Source organism: Peromyscus maniculatus, chromosome 1, assembly GCF_049852395.1.
Source record: "Peromyscus maniculatus bairdii isolate BWxNUB_F1_BW_parent chromosome 1, HU_Pman_BW_mat_3.1, whole genome shotgun sequence".
Lineage (NCBI taxonomy): Eukaryota > Metazoa > Chordata > Mammalia > Rodentia > Cricetidae > Peromyscus > Peromyscus maniculatus.
Genome location: NC_134852.1, coordinates 41,404,411 through 41,427,781, shown reverse-complemented (window position 1 = coordinate 41,427,781; position 23,371 = coordinate 41,404,411). Strand labels below are relative to the sequence as shown.

General features: G+C 40.0%; 1 pseudogene; it reads left to right on the top strand.

The window, feature by feature from the left end:
- The first annotated feature begins 21,721 nt into the window (after positions 1–21,721).
- On the top strand, positions 21,722–22,732 carry LOC107399418 (high mobility group protein B1 pseudogene; annotated as a pseudogene).
- Positions 22,733–23,371: the final 639 nt, after the last annotated feature.

Here is a 23,371-nt window from a genome sequence, read left to right as displayed (position 1 = left end):
GGACTGAAAAAGTGGCCCCTGTATCTAGGAGGAACATGATGAGGCCACCTGACACAAGAAGTGAGACCCTAGGTTCCTTCTTGAACAGTATTTGGTGTGAGCTTGGGCAGGTCAGTCAATGTCATCAGAGATCTGAGAAGGATAAATTATAGCAAAGGGTATAATCCAAATGGCATAAATATCAATTATAATGACAGAGACTTTTTCATTACCTAGATAGTTATTCTGGTCTCCCATGGTCTTACTGGCTGGATAATAGTGGTAGGTCTTCAGTTGTCATAGGCCAGCGGCCTTCAGCTGTCAGATCCAGGTCAGGGAGAATTTTCCTGCATGGGAACTTGGAAAAACTGACCTTACTTTAGTCAGGCAGAGTACAGCAGTCAACCCAAAGGTGTCCACAGTTTGAGCAGAGCCCTGGTGGCAGTTGAGCCAGTTTTGTTCAGTGGTTAACGATACCACAATCTAGGTGGAGTCATTGTGTCCCACCTGGCTTCTTTGGGGATATATTTTTATTAGGAATGGACATGTCTCTATAATTATTAAATATTTAAAATGTCATGGTTGGCAGATCTCTGAATAGTTTGGGGACCACCTATCTAATATATGATTTGTTTTAGGCTTAATTTTGAAAGCATATATTGGAGGCTAAATAAAGTTTGTCATTAAATGAATTATATAATAGTTTGCAAGTTAGTAGTTAAAAGATTGTGGAGATAAGAGACTTTTGAAAGTGTAGAACAGAGCAAGATATATGAGATTTGGGGATTGTTTGCATGAGTTGCAGGAGGAGGAGAGGTCTTGGAGCTCTTAAGGAAGAGCAGACAGCTCCAAAGAGGAGAGCAGAAGCTGTGGGACCACAGGTGAGACCCGAGAGACAAGAGAACAGGGTCACATAGAATTGTAGGCAGCTGGGGGGTTGTGAGGGGAGGAGAGGATTAAGTTGGGAAGTGGAGGGAGGTGGAGATGGAAAACAGCAGCCTAGTGAGCTTTGGCAAGTTCTCTGATGGTGGCAGGCTCCAGTGGGCTTTGGTGGTAGACATTGGCTCTATGCAGCAGGGACAGATGTAACAAGTTCCTGGAGTGGTGGCAGTGGTGGAGGTAGAGTCTCTGGAGCTGTATGGTTAACAATAAATCATTAATGGCAAGCCAGCAGGACTCTGACAGTGGAGGAGTGGGTGAAACAGGCAGTTCCTCAAAAAGTCTATTTTAAAAGGTTATTTTAAAATACCCTCCTTAGCTTTCATCTGCCTTCCTATAACTGCCCATGTACCTGAAACTAAAGTAAGGGAAGGGAACGGGCATTCCATCTTGTGAAAAGTCAGGGGTTCATGCATCTAGATATCATGAATTCATAGGGTTAGACCAACTGTATCTCTGAAAAAAGGGACTTCTTTTCCCTTCTTTCTTTCTCTCTCCAATGTACAATGTACAGAAAAGTTTATGTATCATTTAAAATCCCAGTCATATTGACACTACCTAGGCCTGTGAGCAGAAAAGACCTCTAGGCTCACAGCCCAAAAGCAGGAACTGTCCCTTACATTACAGGTCTCACATGCAGATGATAAGTGGAACAAGGGGGTTTGAAAAGACACCAAAGACTTCATGTGCACCTGTCTATTAGTGTTCCTACTGAGAGGGGATGAACAAGAGGAATGGATCTAAGACAAAAGTATCAAGGATAGACAAGTGACAATGGGAATTCTAATTCTGAGGGAACTATGGCAATGTAATAGTTCAAAGAAAAAGAGGCACTTAGGATGTGTTTCTGAAGATATGACCAACAGCAATTTCATGATGCATCCTTAAGGTATGTGAAATGTTAAACAGAACCAATGCTGGAAGAAAAATATACCCAAAAATGAAACTCACAGATCCAAGATAAATGGGAAAACTTGACTTCTGTCACTACCTTTCTCAGCACCCCTAGAGGCAACATTGTGGAATATTCACCTGACTGTGGTCTGAGCATCAAAGGTAGCATTAGCATTAATAGTTATGAGAAATATATGGTCTCTCAGATTCAAGCATAGCTTTTATAGTCATCTTATTGCTGTAAGGCTTTGACACCTTGATAATTTTTCTTCCACATCACCTGGATTTGTCAGTGTGAGAGTCAGAGCTTCCTCAGGTGCCAAGAAATTTTCTGGCTATTCAATGCAGAAGACCTTGACCTCACTTCTCTTCCAAGTGGAGAGGTTGGCTGTGACTGCTTGAGTATAAGATGGGCCTCACAGGCTCAACTGTTTCGACACTTGGTCCGCGGCTAGTGGTGCTGTTTGAGGAGGCTGTGGTGGCTTTGGGATGTATGGCTGGATAGCAGAAGTGGGTCACTGGGGCCAGGAATGGGAGTCACACTTGCCTCTGCCTCTGGACTTAGTCCTCTGCTTCTCAATTTACAAAGATCTGAAGATGTCCTGTCACATGTCCTCACCACCATGAGCTGTGGTTGACTGAAACTGTAAGCCAGGGCAAATCTTTCCTCCAGAGAGCTATTTCTGTTCAGAATTTTCTCACAAGAAAAAGAAAAGCAACTAATATATTATTCAAAGGGACTAAATCACAATAATTCAAAATTAATTTTTAAATTGAAAACAGGTTAATTTCCCTAGTCAAAAGCCCCCCCCCCCTTCAGCCAGTCATCTCTGGCTCTAAGCTTATGAGTTCAAATGGCATAACATGTCAAATTCAGGTCATGCTGTCCCAGGAAAGCATGTTTCCTAGTGGTCCTCATAACACAGGAAAAATGCCTTCCACAATGTCATCTGGGAAAGGGATGCTACAGTTAGTGAGATATTATCTTAAATTTTTTAAAAAAATTATTTGATAATAATAATTGCCACCTATTTTTTCTGTTCCCTATATCATTCTATAGGATCTCCATATTCTTCCCAAATGAATATAAATTGTTTGTTTTGTTTTGTTTTTTAGAGTTTTTGAGACAGTCTTTTTATGTAGCCCTGAGTAATCTGACACTATGGAGTAGACCAAGGTGGCTGAAAACTAGCAGTAATATTGTTTCTGCATCCCAAGTTCTTGGATCATAGCAGTATGCCACCATACCTGGCCAAGTTTTGCCATTAACCTATAATTTTTTTTTAAAAAAAAAATCTCTACTTGATGGTCTGGAGAGATGGCTCAACGGTTAAGATCACTAACTGCTATTCCAGAAGACCCAGCTTTGATCCCCAGCACCCATGTGGTGGCTCATAACTACCTGTAACTCTAGTTCCAGGAGATCTGATTCTCTCTTCTGGCCCTTACAGGCACTAGGTATATACAAAGTACATAGAATACATGCAGGCAAAACATCCACCTGTATAAAATAAATCCATTAAACAAAATCTTTCTTACAAATCTACTAGAAGTTTTGGTCATGAAACCACATGAAGCTATACAGATACAAGAGAAAATCACAAATATGACAACAGTAAAGATTTCTAAAGACTCAACAAATAATAATTAAAGATAAAAATATGTAATAACTCCCAGGTATTTCTGTCAGTGCTCACTTGTGTTGTATCATGTAAATCACAGCAGTCTTGATTGAGGCACCTCACACATGACTTTATATTGAGTGTGCTGTCATTCTTTGCAATACAACAAATAAATACTGCCTAAAAGAAACATCTGGGCTCAGATTCGAGTCTGCTGTAAGATATGGGTGGGAGTACTTTTATTGCACAAAGTTTTATGCTTATATAGAATTAATGACATCATTAGAATAAAGATTTAAAATATTTTCCTACTTTCTTCAGTGAGTAATCATCAGGTTTGTATATATTTGGATTTTTTTCTAGTATTTAATTTTAAAAATTGCTATTTTAGTTCATTATTTGAGTTCCATTAAAAATAAATCATTAAATGAATTTCATCTTAGGATTAGGAAAGATTTTCCAACAACTTCTAAAGTAGTTCTAAAACTCTTTTTATCATTTTGTACTAAGTATTTATGCAAAGTACATTTTCACCATTGAGGACTATAAAATAAAATTATTGATCAACTATAAAAAATGTATAAGATGCTTTACATCCAACAAAGAAATTGAAGAAGATCTCAGAAAATGGAAAGATCTTCCATGCTCATGGATAGGCAGGGTTAACATAGTAAAAATGGCAATCTTACCAAAAGCAATTTACAGATTCAATGCAATCCCCATCAAAATACCAACACAATTCTTCACAGATCTGGAAAGAACAATACTCAACTTCATATGGAAAAACAAAAAACCCAGGATAGCTAAAAGAAACCTGTACAATAAAACAACTTCTGGAGGCATCACAATCCCCGACTTCAAGCTCTACTATAGAGCTACAGTAATAAAAACAGCCTGGTATTGGCATAAAAACCGACATGTGGACCAATGGAATCAAATTGAAGACCCTGACATTAACCCACACACCTATGGACAAATAATTTTTGACAAAGAAGCCAAAAGTGTACAATGGAAAAAAGAAAGCATCTTCAACAAATGGTGCTGGCATAACTGGATATCAGCGTGTAGAAGGCTGCAAATAGATCCATATCTGTCACCGTGCACAAAACTTAAGTCCAAGTGGATCAAAGACCTCAACATAAATCCAGCTACTCTGAACCTGCTAGAAGAAAAAGTAGGAAATAGTCTTGAACGCCTTGGCATAGGAGATCACTTCCTAAATATAACACCAGTAGCGCAGACACTGAGACAAACAATCAATCAATGGGACCTCTTGAAACTGAGAAGCTTTTGTAGAGCAAAGGATACGGTCAACAAGGCAAAGCGACAGCCTACAGAATGGGAAAAGATCTTCACCAACCCCACATCTGACAGAGGACTGATATCCAGAATATATAAGGAACTCAAGAAATTAGACATCAAAAGGACCAACAGTCCAATTGAGAAATGGGCTTTAGAACTAAACAGAGAATTCTCAACAGAGGAATCCCAAATGGCTGAAAGACATTTAAGGAATTGCTCAACTTCCCTAATCATCAGGGAAATGCAAATCAAGACAACTCTGAGATACCACCTTACGCCTGTCAGAGTGGCTAAGATCAAAAACACTGAAGACACTTTATGCTGGAGAGGATGTGGAACTAGGGGAACTCTCCTCCACTGCTGGTGGGAATGCAAGCTTGTACAACCACTTTGGAAATCAATATGGCGCTTTCTTAGAAAATTGGGAATCAATCTCCCCCAAGATCCAGCTATACCACTCCTGGGCATATACCCAAGGAATGCTCAATCATACCACAAGAGCACTTGCTCAGCTATGTTCATATCAGCATTGTTTGTAATAGCCAAAACCTGGAAACAACCTAGATGCCCTTCAACTGAAGAATGGATAAATAAATTGTGGCATATATACACAATGGAATACTACTCAGCAGAGAAAAACAACGACATCACACGGTTTGCAGGCAAATGGATGGATCTAGAAAAAATCATCCTGAGTGAGGTAACCCAGACTCAGAAAGACAAATATGGTATGTACTCACTCATAGGAAGATGCTAGATGTGGAACAAGGATGACTAGACTGCTACTCACATCACCAGTGAGGCTACCTGGAAAACGGGACCCCAAAAAAAGACACGGAGAAATGGACAAGATCTACATGAATAGCCTGGTCATGAGTGGGAACAATGAAGGGCGACAGTCGAGGGAAAGAGTGGGAGATCCTAGCTGGATCAAGAAAAGAGAGGGAGAACAAGGAATAGGAGACCATGGTAAATGAAGACCACATGAGAAGGTGAGAAGGGGAGGAAGCAGAGAGCTAGGGAGGCCCACGGAGATCCACAAAGATACCCCCTCAAAAGACTGCTGGCAATGGTCGCGAGACGGCAGGAACTGACCTACTCTGGTGATGGGATGGCCAGACACCCAAATAGTGGTGCCATAAACCCCATCCAAGGACTGAGGAATCTGAAGGCAGACATCCACGGCTGGGCCCCTGGTGGAGCACTGGGAGTCTAATTAGTGAGTAAGAAGAGGATTTATATGAGCGAGAATTGTTGAAGCCAAGGTTGGATAAAGCACCGGGACAAATAACCAAATGAATGGAAGCACAGGATCTATGAACCAAAGGCTGAGGGGCCCCCAACTGGATCAGGCCACCTGAACGGGTGAGACAGTCAGTTGGCTTGATCTGTTTGGGAGGCAGCTGTGCATTGGTGCCAGGTCCTGGGCTCGTTGCATGAGTTGGCTGTTTGAATCCTGGGACTTATGCAGGGACACTTGGCTCGGTCTGGGAGGGGGGAATGGACCTGCCTGGACTGAGTCTACCAGGTCAACCCCGGTCCTCGGGGGAGACCTTGATCTGGAGGAGGTGGGAATGGGGGGTGGGCTGGGGGGAGGGGTGGGCGAGAGGGGGAGAACAGGGGATTCTGTGGCTATTATGTTGAACTGAATGGTGTTGTAAAATAATAATAATAATAATAATAATAATAATAATAATAATAATAATAATAATAAAAAAATGTATAAGATGCTTTACATCCAACATTAGTAAATATTCAGCCAAGAATTAATTCTTTATGTAAAAATAAAAAGCATACAATCAACTCATCAATACATAAACTTGTTTTCATTTTAATAAATGGTAAGATTATGTGTATATAAAACTATTTTAAAATAACTTTATCATTTATTATCTGCAAATGTTTGATTTGTGTATATATATTTATATATAAAATGTGTATTTTATATGTGTATATACCTGAGATAACATGTAATTGTCTTGGGTAAAAAGAAGTTAGAAGTGGAGAAACTTTAGAAGCATTCCACTAAAGTATGGAAGTGTCTCCTATGCATATTGTTTGGTGGAAATGACTATATTATAAAAATGGTCCATGGATTCAACAAAACCTTCATAAAAATTATTTTGGCATTACTTGCAGACCTTGAACAATCCTAAAACTCATATATAAACACAAAAGCTCCTCTAGTAGCTAAAGCAGTTCTGTCAGAAATAACAGGCTAGAGTTGCACAATATATTACTTCAAATTATACTACAGAGCCATAGTGACAAAGACAGCATTGTACTAACCCCCAAACAAGCATGTGGTCGAATAGAGTATAATAGAACAGAGTAGAGTAGAATAGAAAATAGAATAGATTGATACAGAAATAAACTCACACATTATAACCTCTTGATTTTTGGCAAGTGTGTCAAAAACATACACTGGAAAAAAGACAATCTCTTCAACAAATGGTAATGGAAAAGCTGGATATCAACTTTTGGAAGAATGAGACTTGTGCCCTGCATAAAAGTCAATGCAAAATATACCAAAGACTTTAATAGAAGACCTGAAATTTTCTGCCAGGAACCAGCCTCAGCAGTTTCGGGGGTCAAAAGGATGGGATACCTGGAAGGTGCAATAACGACTCAGAGACAATGTTCATGCAAGCTGACAGGTCACTTTGGGCTTCTGCAGTTGCTAAGTTTCTTCTGCTTCCCTACATTCTCTTAGCTTCTCTAACTTCTCTTACTTCTTTAACTTCTCTTAGCTTCTCTAACTTCTCTAACTTCTCTTAGCTTCTCTAACTTCTCTTAGCTTTTGCTACAGCTTCTTTAGCTTCTGCTTTTGCCTTGGTAACCTCAGTCTTTTATTATCATAAGTAAAGGGAGAACAGAAAGAAAAGGGGAAATCACCCAATACAAAATGTTCTCATGATTCCAAAGGTTATTCTTAGAAAAATCACCAATATATTCTTCATCATCTTTTACTAAACACAGGAACTATCCCAGACTTAACACCAAAGTAAGCATAATCTATTTTTTATTATTAATGATTATACAATCTTTTGAGCACTTGATCCAAAGTCTAGCAACATGCAATTTCACCAAAAAAAAAGGTAAAAGTAAGAACAGGGGTCAGTGTACCAGACAGTCATTTCCTTCTCACACAGCCTGCTCTGACCTCAGGACTCCTGCAGCCACCTAAGTTCCTCCTTAGCCCTCTGCAAACATTAAGCCCCATGACTGGTGGGCTACAATGACCTCAGACAAGAAATCTGTCCCTGCAAGTCAGCAACTTCTGTTCTTCTATATCCAACAATTCAAGGAAGACCTAATCTAATTTTTAGAGCTTCTATGAAAGGAAGCTCACCTTTCCTGGCAGCTCTTTTAAATCTAGGGACTCAATAAAGTTTGTAGCAATCACTCTGTCAATTGTCACATTATCTCCATATTCCTTCAGGAGGAATAAAAAGTATCTGAATTAAAGTTGTCATTTCCCTTTCTTGGTGGAGGCCACTATTTCCCTCCTATTCTAGGTTCCCACACTTTTAGTATGTCATCCCATTTATATGGTACTCCATCCACAGTCTTCAGCCAATACCCCTTAGGGTCTCAAGTTTTACACAATGTCCTTGGAATATCCTCAGAAACTGAATTATTCATCATGGCTAATTTGAGTCCAGTGTGTTGATACACATCATACCATGTGCTATAGTTGACCACACATTTGGTAGAGTTTATCCAAGCCTAAAAAGTTTCCCCAGGCTGCAGGTTCTTTCCCATGAAACTTAACCTTAGCCTGAGTGATCATCTCTGTATAATTACCTGTGAAATTTACTTCACTCCTTTCCTGTATCACAGAAATCACCATTGATCTAGGAACACAGAACATAAAGATTACATAGAAGAAAAAGACTAGCATTACAAGAAATATTTATATGGAGGAGGGCATGACATGCGCATGCCATAAAGCATGACCTTGGGACACGTAGGCATTTCTGCCTTGGCCCTCTAGAGGCATATTAAGCAGAAGATCCAGAGGGGAACACATGGAGGGTTGATGGTCCACAATCTCGGGTCTCCTTTTCTCCAGTCTCTGCTGGCAGCACATCAGCCATCTTATATGCCGTCCCTGGCAATTTTCAAACTACTAAAGGAAGACATAGGTAAAATATTTCAAGGTACAAGCAGAAACAATAATTTTTAGAAAAAGAATCTAATAGCAAAGACAACAACCCCAAAAACTGACAAGTAAGATCATAAAAAAATGTAATGTTTCTTAATACCAAAGAAAGTAGTCTCCAGAGTTAAGAGAGAGTCTACAGAAGAGGAGAAAATTTAGCAACTATACATCAGGCAATAATTATATTTCATAAAGACCTGTAAGAATTAAACAGCCAACAAATCAACTGAACAGATAGTTCTCAGAAGAAAAAACACAAATAGCCAGTGAATATTTTTTAAGTATTTAATATCATTAGCCATATGGGAAAAATGAAAATTAAACTGCTTTGAGATTCCATCTCAAATATATATATACTACACAGGTAGTATGAAGGGGAAAGAAGAATAATGGGGCAGAAAGGGTTAAACAAGTGAGGGTAGAAGGGTGAGGTAAAGAAGGGGTGTGGGAAGAATAGCTAACAACAAAGTCCTTTGAAAAGGCCATTTGGAAACCTATCATTGTAGAACTGTCCTAAACCATATACATATATTCAAAGAGTTTCAATGAAGTTACCCTATCCAAGAGGATAATGCTTCTCCCAAATGTCCCCATCCTCCTCCCCAAAGTATCTTTTTTTAATCACATCAACACAGAAGCATAAACCAGGGCAATGTTTTACTTCTAGGAACCCATGGTTTTAGATTCCATAGACCACATATTTGTTTTTTATGCTTGGTTTATTGCATAAAGCATAATGTCCACCCAGGTTCATTGTCATAAATGAACATCAAAAGCTCTCCAAAGATATATTACACTTCAAGCCATCAAGGCATTGAAAATGATCTGACTTAAAAAAAAAAAAAAAAAAGAATAAAACATCAGAGAAAGGTAACAGGAGTTTCTTAGATTTCAGTCTATTTCCTGTAAATAGCAGGAAGCACTGATTACCATGGACATCAAATTTGAAGCAAACACAACAGTGTGCAGGCAGACTATTTTCCAAAATGAAATGAAGGAAAACATCCAGTGAGGAAGCTGGGTACCATTGACAAAATCAGCCCTGCAGGACTTGCTGGTGATGAATATGTATTAATCTATCACACTGGGGATGTTAATTATTTCAACACAGGGTGAACAATGACAACTTGAAATTCATATCCTAACCATTAAGTCATACATATTAACAGAGGTAAATTTAGAACTGATTTGAATATTTCCAATTGTTTGGCTTATAAGAAACTTTTGAACAGTTGACTTGTGTAGGAATAAAAGATAAAGAAGAGAAGAGCAAGATTCTGTAAAGAAATTTCTCTTCAGTGGATACCCTCAACAGCCTCATTTCAGCACTCAGTGGTCTCGAAAAGAGGAGACATGTGAAGTCTTTTTATTGTGCAGTGAGATGAATTATTTCAACTTAGATTACTTTTTGTGGGCTCAAGACATGGCTCAGTGGTTAAGAGCATGTATTACTGTTGCAGAGGACCAAACTAAGTTCTGTTCCTAGCATCCATGTGAGGGCTTACAACCATCTATAAATTCAGTTCCAGGGAATATGAAGTCTCTTCTGATCTCCATAAGCTCCTGCACACACATAGTATATGTACACCAATTCAGGCAAACATACATACACATAAAATTATATATAAAATATTATTTATGTAATATTATTTTTGTATTAGTTGTGTAGACCAGGCATTACAAATCCCAAAGAACATTCTGTGTTCTCTTTGCCCTGATCAGTGCAGTTTAGAAAAATTTGCACAACTTCAGGCAAGTCAATGACAACTTTCTTTGCCTTTGGGATCTCAGCAAAGGTCCAGCAGCTATGATCATTGAAGGGTTCACAACACGCCCCCATGGTCGGGTGTGTTTGCATATGCCCGACGGACACTTCCGCCTAGCCAGTTCCGGATCAGGATAGCCATTTCCGGGTCAAGGTGTCTCCCGTGACCAGGATCCGTGACATTTCATGGCTATGTAAGAGCGTGCAGCGAAGCCATGTGATATTGACCTGTGCACGCCCAACCTTTAAAATCCATCGCTATATTCCCAGTTCCTTCTTCTTCTCCACATGTGTGCAGCACAGCCAGTTAACTAACAATCATACCTGGCAAGCTAGCCTCTGGGCCTAATACCCAGGTACATACATACTTTGGTTTATATCTTAAGTTGGATACTGGAATTGTAGTCTTGTGCTGTGGAGTGTCAATATGCATTTTAATCAGAGAAATGCTATTTCCCTCTTGCCACAGAAACCCTGTATCTGCCCAAGCTATTGAGTATGTATGTTACCTTTTACAATGGAAATCAGTGCCAATCTTATAAAATTGTTCTGGGTTCTTCTCCTTCCCTGAAAAAGAAATGCAGTCCAAGAATGCTCCCAAAAAGGCAAACCAGTCTGTTTCTATTTTGTTGCCTTAGCTATACTTCTAACTTAAACTCAGGAGCTGGAGAGATGGCAGTTAAGAGCATTGGTTGCTCTTGCAAAGGACCTGGGTTCAGTTTCCTGCACCCATATGATGGTTCACAACAGTCAGTTAACTCCAGTTCCATAGACATCTAGTACCTTTTTTTGTCTTCCTTGGGCACATGTAGGCAAATGCTCTTATATATTAAAGTATAAATAAATAAATATAGAAATCCAAAACCACAAAGAAAAGCAGAATCCCTGCTGTGGGATGTCTTTCTGTATGCTGTGAATATGTGCTGCTCTAATTGGTTAATAAATAAAGCTGCATTGGACTATGGCAGGACAAAATGGAGCCATGTGGAAGATCCAAGAAGGATAGAGAGAGGAGAAGGGCAGTGTCAGGGGAAACACTGTGAACCACCACCAGGAAAAGCAAGATGTGAGAGAGCAGGTAAAGCCATAGCCATGTGGCAAAACATAGATTAATAGAAGTGTGTTAATTTAAAATGAAAGAGCTATCTAGCAAGAAGCCTGAGCCATAGGCCATACAGTTTGTAATTAATATTAAGCCTCTGAGTGACTATTTTATAGGCTGCTGTGGCACCGCAGGAGGGAGAGATTCCTCCAGACTGCTGGGCCAGGAGGGACTGGAGAAACTTCCAGCTACAAATCCCTGGGTAGCTGAAGGTCCTAGAAAGAAGTGGTAGCAAAGCAACAATAAATCCAAGCTCCTGTTTTAAATTTTTAAGGGCATGTAATCAGGTGAGAAGTGTTGCTTGGGTGTGGGAATGTGAGCCTCAGAGTCCTGGGGAAAGATGAGTGCTGATGCCCAGGCACCATGGGACTCCAATCAGGAAAAGACTATTTGACATGTCCAGCCCTTTATTGATCAGTAAGTAACCCTTAGGGCATGGTTGGAAAACCCTGAATTGACTCCAACAAGAACAAAGAGAAAGCCTGAGAAAATAAGATGAGCCTAGTGGTACAGGCCAGTAGTCTCAGCTATTCAAGAAGTTGAGGAAAGAGGATTCCAATCTCAAGGCAAACCCCAGGAATTTAGTGAGACTCTGGTAGGAAAAAAAATTAAAAGAAAGACTAGAATGTAGCTCAGTGGTGGGGTAATTGCATAACAGGTGGGAGGCCCAAGGTTCAAGCCTTAATAGGGCAAAACAACAGAAACAAATCAAAACAAGAACCTCACAGAGAAAATCCATTCAGATTCAAACAGGCTCTAATGGGAATCACAACAACACTCAGGGTTGAAGCAGGTGGGAGCAGTGTCAGGGCTCCAATCCTCCAAACTATTGTCCTGGATTATTGCATTCTCCAAACAGTTGCCTCTGGAGAAAATTCTTAAAACAGGGAGGCAAGAACCTTTGTTGATAATTATGGTTCCTTAAAAATAGGTGGTATATAAAATATAAGACGAAAAGTATAATTAGGCATCAGTATGATTCTGCAGTCAACATGATTGAAGTAGTCATCACTGAAAAGTCTTATCAGTGTAGGTGGGAAAGTGCTAGAGAAGTAGCCATTGTGGAGTCATCATCCATGCTGAGTCCAGACCTTTCAATGTGGCTGATGCTTGAAGGTCATCCAGTCTCCTGTCCATAACCCTTCACCCATTACTCTATAAGTAAGACTCCAAACCTCATTGGCTCTCAAGAGTGAACTTTGGTAGAATCACACTTTGGTTTGTTCTTAAGAGGAGGAGGTATATATGGACATTTCCCCCAGAGAAGGAATTCTACCAATGGTGGTAAAAAGGGATCCAAGAGGTTATTGATGGGGAAACCAAAGCCAGAAAGGAAGGACTGGATACAAATTCATTGTCCAAGTTGTTTCCTCATCAACAAAATTTCATCAGCAGACAGGACTTTATGGAATATATGCCAAGGCCCCTCAGAATATAAAGGTCTATTAGAATGGAAAAGTTCCTCAGAAGGCCATTGCTGGAGACCACTGAAGCTGTCATGTAGACAGTCAAAATGAGATTATTCAACCAGAGGCTGGGGAGTTGGTTTTGCCCATACGCATGCTTGGTCATGCTAGGTCATGTACACACACACACACACACACACACACACACACACACACACACACACACACACTGAGAATCTTAGAAAACTGTTAAAAAAGGCTACAAATGGGAAAATAACATAGTGATGAGTCAGAAGAAGAAATCTGGCTGTGCTTTGGAGGACTGTTTCAATGAGGGATGACAAAAAACCCAGTGAGTCACCCCTGCAGCATGAAGACAAGAGTTGTGCTAAGATGAAGGAGGCTTGAGGTATGAAGACCGCAATGTGGGAGTTTCATTAGGATCAGAAGAAATCAACAAAAGTTCCCACAACATATAAAATCTTTCCAAAAGTACCCAAGGCAAGAACATTAGCATAACAGAAAGCCTCTCAAGATTCCCACCTGGGCTCTCTTCCAGATCCTGCTGTGGATGCAGTTCCCTTTAACTTGTCTCACCTACTATTGTGTCAGTTTACTTATGTGTCACTGTGACTGAGGCTGGCATTGTAAACAACTTAAATAAGACTGATTTTGCTGCTAGGTGTCTATCTATAACCATGGCACAAGAGACACGGTGTACCAGATTAGTTTACACCATGGACACGATGTACCAGAGCAGTTCCTACAGTGGTAGCATGGAGACAGAACAACAGGAGACAGGGAAGATAGCAGCCACAATATACCCTAGTACAAATTACTTTTCCTGTTTTCATGGCCAAATATATCACAACAAGCAACTTTAGGAATGGTTCGTTTGAGGTAATGGTTACTTGGAGAGACTCCAGCTTCAAGGGGAAGAAGGTATGTCAGCTCACAACCATGGTAGTGGGCTCTTTCTGGACATCTGGACAGACCAGGAAGCAGAAAAAGATGAATTCTGGTGTTCAGCTGGTATCAATCTTTTTTTTTCTTTTTCATTCAGTCTGGAATCCTAGTCCACAGGATGCTACTACTACAGTGAGGATAGGGGTCCCCTCCACAGATTGACCTCTTTGGAAACATACTGATGGTCATTCCCAGTTGTATGACTCCCAGGCAATTCCAATGAGCTATTTTCTCCAGTTGAAATAACGCCTCCTGAAAAACTTCTTCCTAAAGGATGCCACCAGCTGGGGACCAAAACATTCAGAACATGAGTATATGTGGGATATCTCATATGGAAATGTAAACATTACTTTCTCCTGTCTTCTTACCTTTGCCTGAATAAACTTGGCTTACCTTTCAGGTTTTAAGATATACATACTACACTTCTTGAGAGTCTTCCTTGGTGCTCTCTGTCTACGCCCCCCGCCCTCCGTGCTTGGGTAACATATATGTCTTCTGTGTTTCTTCTACTTCCATGAAAGCACAATCCTAAGAGAGAATTGCTTGCTCTTGCTCACTTACCTTATCTTTTAAAAAAAATTTTGCCTATAAACTCCATGTCCTATTCTGTACACAGCATTTGAAAAATGATTGTTAGATTTATACTGCCTTATTCCATACCAGTAAGTTAGCAAATGCACAATCAATTTGTTTGTATAGGAACCTTTCTCAAATTGATTATGAATTTTTTCCAATCTAGACTAAGAAGAGCAGAGTTTAACTTTGAACACAAGGTCATCATTTATAAATGCAGACACTGCTGGGCATGGTGGCACGTGCCTGTAATTGCAGCACTTAGGAGTAGGAGATTGAGGCAGCTGGATTTCTATGAATTCAAGGCCAGTTTGGTCTACATAAGAGAGTGCCAGGCTAGCCAGGGCTACACACAGGGAGTCCCTGTCTCAAAAATACATATATGTAAATAAATAAAGTATAAATGGAGTCACAACTAAAGAATCTCAGAATTCCTTTAATATTCATTTTCTAAATTGGATCATTTTCTAAACTGAATAAACTAAGATCCAGAGATTTCAATATAAATGACCATAGTTTATATTGGTAAAAATATAATTAAAATCTCAACACTCTGATTTTTTTTTCATATCTAAAATGTCCAATGAAGTACATAATATGTATTAAAAACTTTCATGTAAAGCTTGATGAAATATCTCAAATTTATGTAACAAAAAGAATCAAACAAAACACAACAAAAAGACACAAAGTTAATCTTTTCTGGACCCCAAGAATCATAAAAGATAACCTACGTATTTATTTCATCAGTACAAAATGTTCTGCGTATATATATGAATGTGTACCACATGTATGCAGGACCCTTGGAGGCCAGGGTATCATGTCTGATAGAACTGGAGGTAAAATGCTTGTGAACCTCATGTACATGCTGGGAATCAAACCCAAGTCCTCTGTAAAGACAGCAAGAGCTCTTAACAGCTGAGCTATTCTCCAGACCCCAATTTTGTTGTTTTATACATGTGTTTTTATCATAGAAAAGTCTAAACATAATCAAAATAAATTCAATGATATAATAGATTGTTGAATGGGTTCAACAACTATATGCATATGATATTTTTGTTTTGTTTTATTTTTTATGTTTAATATATGACCTTACAAGAAAGGAAGAAAATGCATTAAACAATAAAGCAGAGAGATTGGATTGAAGTACTCCTGACTCTGAATCCAGCCCTAGAAAGATAAATCCAGGAACTCGAGTCACATCCTCTGGAGTTCTTGAGAATGTCTGAACGTTTGGATCCAGCATTGCACAGCTCTAACTCCTGTGTTTTCTTTCAGTTCCTGTTCTTCATAGCCTTTCTGCATTTTTGCCATTGTCAGTCCTCAATCTTCAATATCTCAATCTCTCAGCATACACATATCTAGTAAGCCCTGTCTTTATTTGGATATGCTTGGTATGCAGATAAAAGTAGCTCCCAAAGTGTTACACTACTCATGATTTTGTTTCATTATCTTGTCTCTTCCATAAGTATGCCTATATGTACTGAAGAATTACTTGTTTATTAAGTACCATCTTAAATAAGCACTGATAGGTACCACATTTTAAACTCTAGCTCATGGTCTTTTTGATGGATTTCTTTTTCCAAAATTCTTTTCTGATTCTTGGCTTTTATTTGCCGAGCCTAGCTCTAATATACTTACTATTTTTTAGACTTGGTGTTTAAGAAGAAATCTTCATCCTCTCTTTCAATTATTAGAAACTATTTAAGATATTCACAGACTGAGACTGCCTTCCCCATACGCTCTTCGAGTGTGGGCTTTTGGGGCAGAAGAGAAGTAGATATGGAGGTCCAAGTGGGCCTGTAATCACAGCTTAGGGGTTCTGTAGGCATACTGCAAGTTTTAGAATTAATTCTTTCTGACAGCAATCAGAAGGGTCTCAGAAAGCTGCAGAGATGACTCAACTGTTAAGAACATTTTTTGCTCTTGCAGGGGATCAGAATCCAATTCTCAGCACTAAATGAATTTAGTGCATATAAACTCACACAGGCACACACATATACACAAATTAAAATATTAAAGAAATATTATTTTTAAAAGAAGGTTCTAGGGAAAGCAGGGAATCACACAATTGGCTTGTAAGTGGACACATAAATCTATCCAAGACTTTCAGAAACGGAGCTGTAAAAGGATTTGTTTCTTCCCTGACAAAACCTTTCCTACTCACTCTCAGCATTTAAATTGCTGTTGCTTTCCAGTAAAATGGAAACAACTACTCTACATAACAAGCATTAACTGTATATAAAGAAAAGCAGAGGCCAGAGTGTTACTGCATTCAGGAGATTGTTAATATAGACAGTGGAAGAGATTAGGAGAACCCCTGCAGGGCTCAGATTCTTGCTGAGTGACTTAGAGAAGAGTCAGGTATTGGTAGTCTGCTCTCCATCCAGGAATTTGGTTGCCACAGAAGCAGAATTTAAACAAGTTTTGAGGGAGTGGTTTTGTAGTTCAAATCAGGGAGTCTGAATCAAGGAAGACAGCAGCACTCTTCTTTGGCCTAGCTTCACAGAACACAGCTATTGAACCAAACATTTTTGTAGAAACAAAACCAAATTTTCCCTGAGAGCAAAGTCAGCCAGGATGCATGTCAATTCAATGAAGAATTTTCTAGAGATCACAACTTCCCATTGGGCCTGATTCATAGGAAATGAGCCTTGAAGACATTCAGGAAACTGGTTAGCACTGAGGTAGGGGATACAGAAGAGATATTAGGTGGAGAAGTACAGACTGTCTGCCAGTTATTTTGACATTTGGTCTGCAGTTCTTGGCTTCTGTCACAAGCGTTCCCGGGTCAGTGGGGGCAAATCCAAATTCAAAGAAAGTGTCAGAAGCATCATTTGGTGACTTGAAGATTTCGGTTCTCAGAGTCAGTCCTTACTGTTAGTTATTTTGCGGCGCTCTTACCCTGCGAGGAAATGTCACGAAACACGACAAAATCCTCTAACAAGAGTTTTATTGAGATGAAAGGGACAGACAAGTGCCCAGGCCTGTGGAAGAGACACGTGTGTAGAGAAGAAGAAGAAGGAGCCGTGAATATGGCGCTGGCTTATAAAGGCTGGGTGGCTTACCTGCATACACAGGTCTACATAACCGATCCACGCCTGCGCAGATCACATGGTTGTGTTGCTCGCTCTTACGTAACCATCCAAAGTCACGGATCCTGGTCATGAGAGACGCTTTGACCCGGAAATGGCTATTTTGACCTGGAACTGGCTAGGCGGAAGTGTCCAGGCCCACCAGGCATGTGCAAACATGCCCAACCATGGGGGCATGTTGTGAACCCATCACTTACTGCACTTCTCCATGGTGCAGTCAACAGCGCGCGCGCGCACACACACACACACACACACACACACACACACACACACACACACACGCACACACCACTTATGATGTCAAGGGTAGTCTCCCTTCTCCCACTGCGCAGGTCAGGTTCTGCCAGAATGGCACCTCCAGTCTCATTTCCATGTAAATTGCCTATAATTTCAGTTATCTACTTGTTTCTAGGATACTAGGGCAAACCTCTAGATCTTTGGCTGGGTATCTGCCTTGTGCCTTGGTCCTGCATCCTGCTTCTGTTTTACATCCCAGTGTCCTAGCTTCTTCAGATGTCTCTGTGACATTGACATACAGGGCCTTCAAAACAAGGAGTCACTGAGAGTTGGCTTCAGGAGCTCCTGTAATCCCAGTGAGTAACTCCTGTATGTACCCACAGTATAAACCCAAGCAACACAAAGCTTTTCCCATCTGCAACTGTTAAAACAAAAAGGGAACAAGTGGGAAGAATTAAACAGGTAATGGGTGGTCACTGTGAAGATTCCTACAGGCTCTGCAGAGATCTGTTCACTTTGTAAAGCAAAGTCAAAGTCTCATACTCAAAAGTGGACACTGACAGCACAAACTACACTTTATTTCAGCCAGTATTTCTTTTCATCCAGGCCAGCACTGGATATGTCAATCATTATAAAGTGTGATGTTTTGAAGAACTGCACCCTCAGCACCACTGCTGACTGGTAGTACAGACTTAGCCTGTCCTTTGCTCCATCTCAGGCCTATGGCAGTGATAGCCATTGTTGAGTTTTATCCTTAAAATCAACTCCCCCAACTTCCAGAGAGAATAGAAAGATGGTTTGTCACAATGTTAGTTTTAAGCATTGTTATAGACTGAGTCTTAAATATTCTTCACAGACTCTTGTTTTGAACACTGTGTTTCTAGCTAGTGGCACCATTTTGGAAGGTGTAGAACTTTTAGGAGAAGGGGGTCTAGTTTCTGGCCACCATAGCTAAGCCTTGAAGGTTATACATATCTTCAGTTGTAGTCCAGCTTCTGTTTCATGGTTGGGTGTCATGATGTGATCGACCCCTTCATGCCCCTGCCATTGTGAATTGTTCTCTGTGATCCAAAGTCTGAGTGAGCTATTCTTCCATAGGCACCAGGTTTCCACCCTGTCTGATCCCTTTCTTCCCAGCCACTGCAAGTTCTTTTAGCTCTACTATCAACTCACAGTTGGAGGATTAAGAAACCCAGGTAAACTGGAGAACATTTCACCATGGATAATGATAGCAAAATCCATAGAAAAACTATCTATTCAATACTTGCTACTCTACAGATGCTATTCTTCGCTGTTCTGTTATGAAAATTGGGGTAACAGGAAAGGCCTAAATGGGAGACAGCTCATAAAGAGGTCTATAAAATGAAAGGGGCAAGGAAAAACTGAGCTCTTGGTGGCTCTAAGAGTTGACTCAGTAAAACCAACATCTCCACAGAAAACTTTTATTAGAGGCCTGAGCTGTTCTTTAAGTAGGTCAAGTTGGGGTTGGAGTGATGGCTCAGTAATTAGGAGTGATTCCTGCTCTTGGGAAGGACGCAGTTAGGTTCCTAGCACCCACATAGTAGCTCACAATATACCTCTAGTTCCAAGTGATCTGATACCCTAGTGTGGCCTCCACAGGTATTGCATGCACGTGATATATATACATGTATGCAGGCAAACACTTATACACATAAAATAAAAATCTTAAAATATACATGTATGTCAAATTTCTCATCACTGAAATTTCATGTCCTGAGTATATTTAAAAAGATGCTGTTGTAACAAGGCTTAAGCAGACTGTGCATACTACCTATCCACATAAGCTCCTCACCCACCTGTCAATGGTATTCATCACACACTCCTGACTTCCCAACTTTAGACTGTCTCCTACAGCACAGTGAGAGCAAGGCAAGGGTCCAGGGAGTCACCACTCCAAAGAGCACTTTTAGCAGACAACGAATGGGAGTTAAAAGATAAGTACTCCAGACCCTTGACCTCTTAGCAAACCTAACCAGAAAGCAAGTCCTACAACAGCTCTCAAAGGCTCACTGTAGGAAGGAGCCTCAGCTGCCTATAGCAGTAACCTGCTCGTTTGTATAAATGGCATTGTTTACTTTCCCTTCCCTGTCTTCATTCCTTGTTTCTTATGGTCCTCTCCCCAGATAGCACTATATTCAGTTTTCCAAGGAGAAATCCCTGCTTGGGGAAAAGTTCACCTTCATACAAAAGTTGAAATACTAAATGATGCAGTCTTATCTCTGTCATTTTTACACTTGCTCTGAGGTCGTATAATTGCTTTTCATTTTTTTTTATATTTGACCTGTATGAAAGTACATTCCTTCAATTTAAAAATTCTATTTGGAAAAAGAGTCAGTAACCAACCCAAACTGAGGAATATACTAAAATTGATCCTGATAGGCATGAAGCACCAAACGGGAACTGTTTTTAATGGGGTAAGGAGGAAGCTGAGTGGGACACTGCAGGTCAGGTAAGGGTTAATCAAGAGAGAGAGGAGCTGTAAAAAGAGGCTTTGCTGTTTCCTCTCTTCTAGTAAGGTCTCTGAATTTTGCTCTCCATTTGGCTGGGTTTATGAAATTGAGAATTAATAAAAATCGCTTTGATTTCTTTAAATGGCCATTATGAAAAGCTTTCTAGAGTCATATCTAAATGTAGTTTTTCAATTGCATTTACACAAATGATCTCCAAGGTCAGGATGAGCAAATGGTCAATTAGCCATAGAAGAAAGGCCCCAGAAGCACAGAGATCTTTTTTGCATTTTACAGATATGCCAAGTACCATTGCAGAAGGCTGCATTTTACTTGTTGAATATTAAAACCACCATTGCTCAGCTGCACAGAAATTTCTCTTTCTGAATATCTTCCTCAAATCTCTCCCTTGAACTATATTATTTCAGTTCAGCCCCAATTACACCATCAAAGTTCCACCATTATAAAATGTATTACCATTCTGAAAATGCACTTAATGGTATTTTTATACCATGCTATGGGATAATGTATAGTGATGTTTTTAAAAATCACAAACTCCTTTGTAGCCAATTAGGCAGATACAAATATAAATCAAACTTGGTGCAAACTGTAGGTCACACTCAAGTTCATGAATACATTCCACAACTGCACTGTCCTGAATCCAACATCATCTGGCTTTGATTTTTACTACTGTACCACAAGATGGGAGATGGTAATAGCCAGTTTGCTGACACATGCAAGCATATCCTCACACTGCAGTGGAGGACCTGAGGCAGAGGAAGGACACTATGGAAAGCAATTTAGAAGGTGGGTAAGTGCTGATGAGAGGTTGGACCCCTGGGGCTGACACCTGACTGCAGTCCATGAGCTCCTCAGGTTCAGACACGTTTCTCTACTTCTCTAAAATGCAATACCTTTATCTATAAATGGGAATGTCTGATTCCGCCTCACTGGCTGTTCATTATACAATAAAGCAATGCACATAAGGATGTCTCACAGTGCCTGGTTGGGGGACTTTAGATCCATAAGCAGTTCTTTATTGAAATAGAGTATTTAGAAGTAGGAAAAGGGTGGACACTGATTAAGGGAGCATAGGAAACCGAGTCACACCCAGAACACTCCATGTGTCCATGTAATGACATACAGGTAATGACCAAGTAACAGTTGAAGACTGCTAGAAGGCCCACTTCTGGGGCAATTAAAACATTAAAAGAAGAAATCTGAGAGCCAAAGATTTGCCTTCTGTTAAAGAATTACTTTCACCTAGACCTGAAACTTGGCACTCTCAGAATCTGAATTTTATTATCTGTAAAATGTGTGTCCAAATAGGTATATCAGCTCAAATTACTAGGGATTTGGATTTGTGAGGGGAGCCCAAGAATAATAATGTCAAAATTGACAGCCATTGTGGTACATTGAGCTCCATGGAGATAGTACCGGGGCAAGGGAGAGCCTAACTGGCATCGGATGACTCTGTGCCTTGTGGAGGAAAATCAGCTAAACATGGGCAAAGGAGATCCTTAGAAGCCAAGAGGCAAAATGTTATCATATGCATTCTTTGTGCAAACTTGTTGGGGGAAACACAAGAAGAAGCACCCGGATGCTTCTGTCAACTTCTCAGAGTTCTCAAAGAAGTGATCAGAAAGATGGAATACCATGTCTGCTAAATAAAAGGGGAAATTTGAAGACATGGCAAAGACTGACAAGGCTCATTATAAAAGAGAAATGAAAATTTACACCACCCCCTCAAAGGGAAGACCAAATAGAAGTTCAAGTACCCCAATGCACCCAAGAGGCTTCCTTTGGCCTTCTTCTTGTTCTGTTCTGATTATCGCCCCAAAATCAAAGGAGAACGCCCTGGCTTGTCCATTGGTGATGTTGCAAAGAATCTGGGAGAGATGTGGAACAACACTGCTGCAGACAACAAGCAGCCCTGTAAAGAGAAGGCTGCCACGCTGAAGGAAAAGTACAAAAAGGGTATCGCTGCCTACAGAGCTAAAGGAAAACTGGATGTGGCGAAGAAGGGGTTGGTCAAGGCTGCAAAGAGCAAGAAAAAAAAGGGAAAGATGTGGAGGAGGATGAAGAGGATGAGGAAGAGAAGGAAGAAGAGGAAGATGAAGATGAAGAAGATAGTGATGATGAATAAGTTGGTTCTAGCACAGTTTTTTTTTCTTGTCTATAAAGCATGTAACCCACATGTACACAACTCACTCTTTTTAAAGAAATATTGAAATGTAAGGCTGTGTCAGATTTGTTTTTAAACTGTGCAGTGTCTTTTTTTGTATAGTTAACACACTACCGAATGTGTCTTTAGGTAGCGCTGTCCTGGTGGTATTTTCAATAGCTGATAACCTTGCCTGGTACAGTCTGGGGATTGTAAATTAGCATGGAAATTTAAAGCAGGTTCTTGTCGGTGCATAGCACAAATTAGTTATATATGGGGACTGTAGGGGTTTTTTTCTTTTTGTTTTTTTGTTTTTTTTTTTTCATCCTCAGTTGTGTCTGATGCAGCTTATAGAAGATAATTGTTATTCTGTTAACTGAATACCACTCTGTAATTGAAAAAATAAATTGCAGCTGTTTTGTTGACGTTCTGAATGCTTCTAAGTAAATACAATTTTTTACTAAAAATAGAAAGTCAAAATTATATACATATGAATACCCTTGGAAAACAGAAGCATGAAGGAAGGCTGTCTTAGTTACTTTTCTATTGCTGTGCTAAAATGCCATGACCAAGGCAACTTATAGAAGAGTTTATTCAGAGCTTATAATTTCAGAGGGTGGTCCATGACTATTATAGTGGGAAGTATGGCAGCAGGCAGGTAGGCATAATGCTGGAGCAGTAGCTGAGAGTTTACATA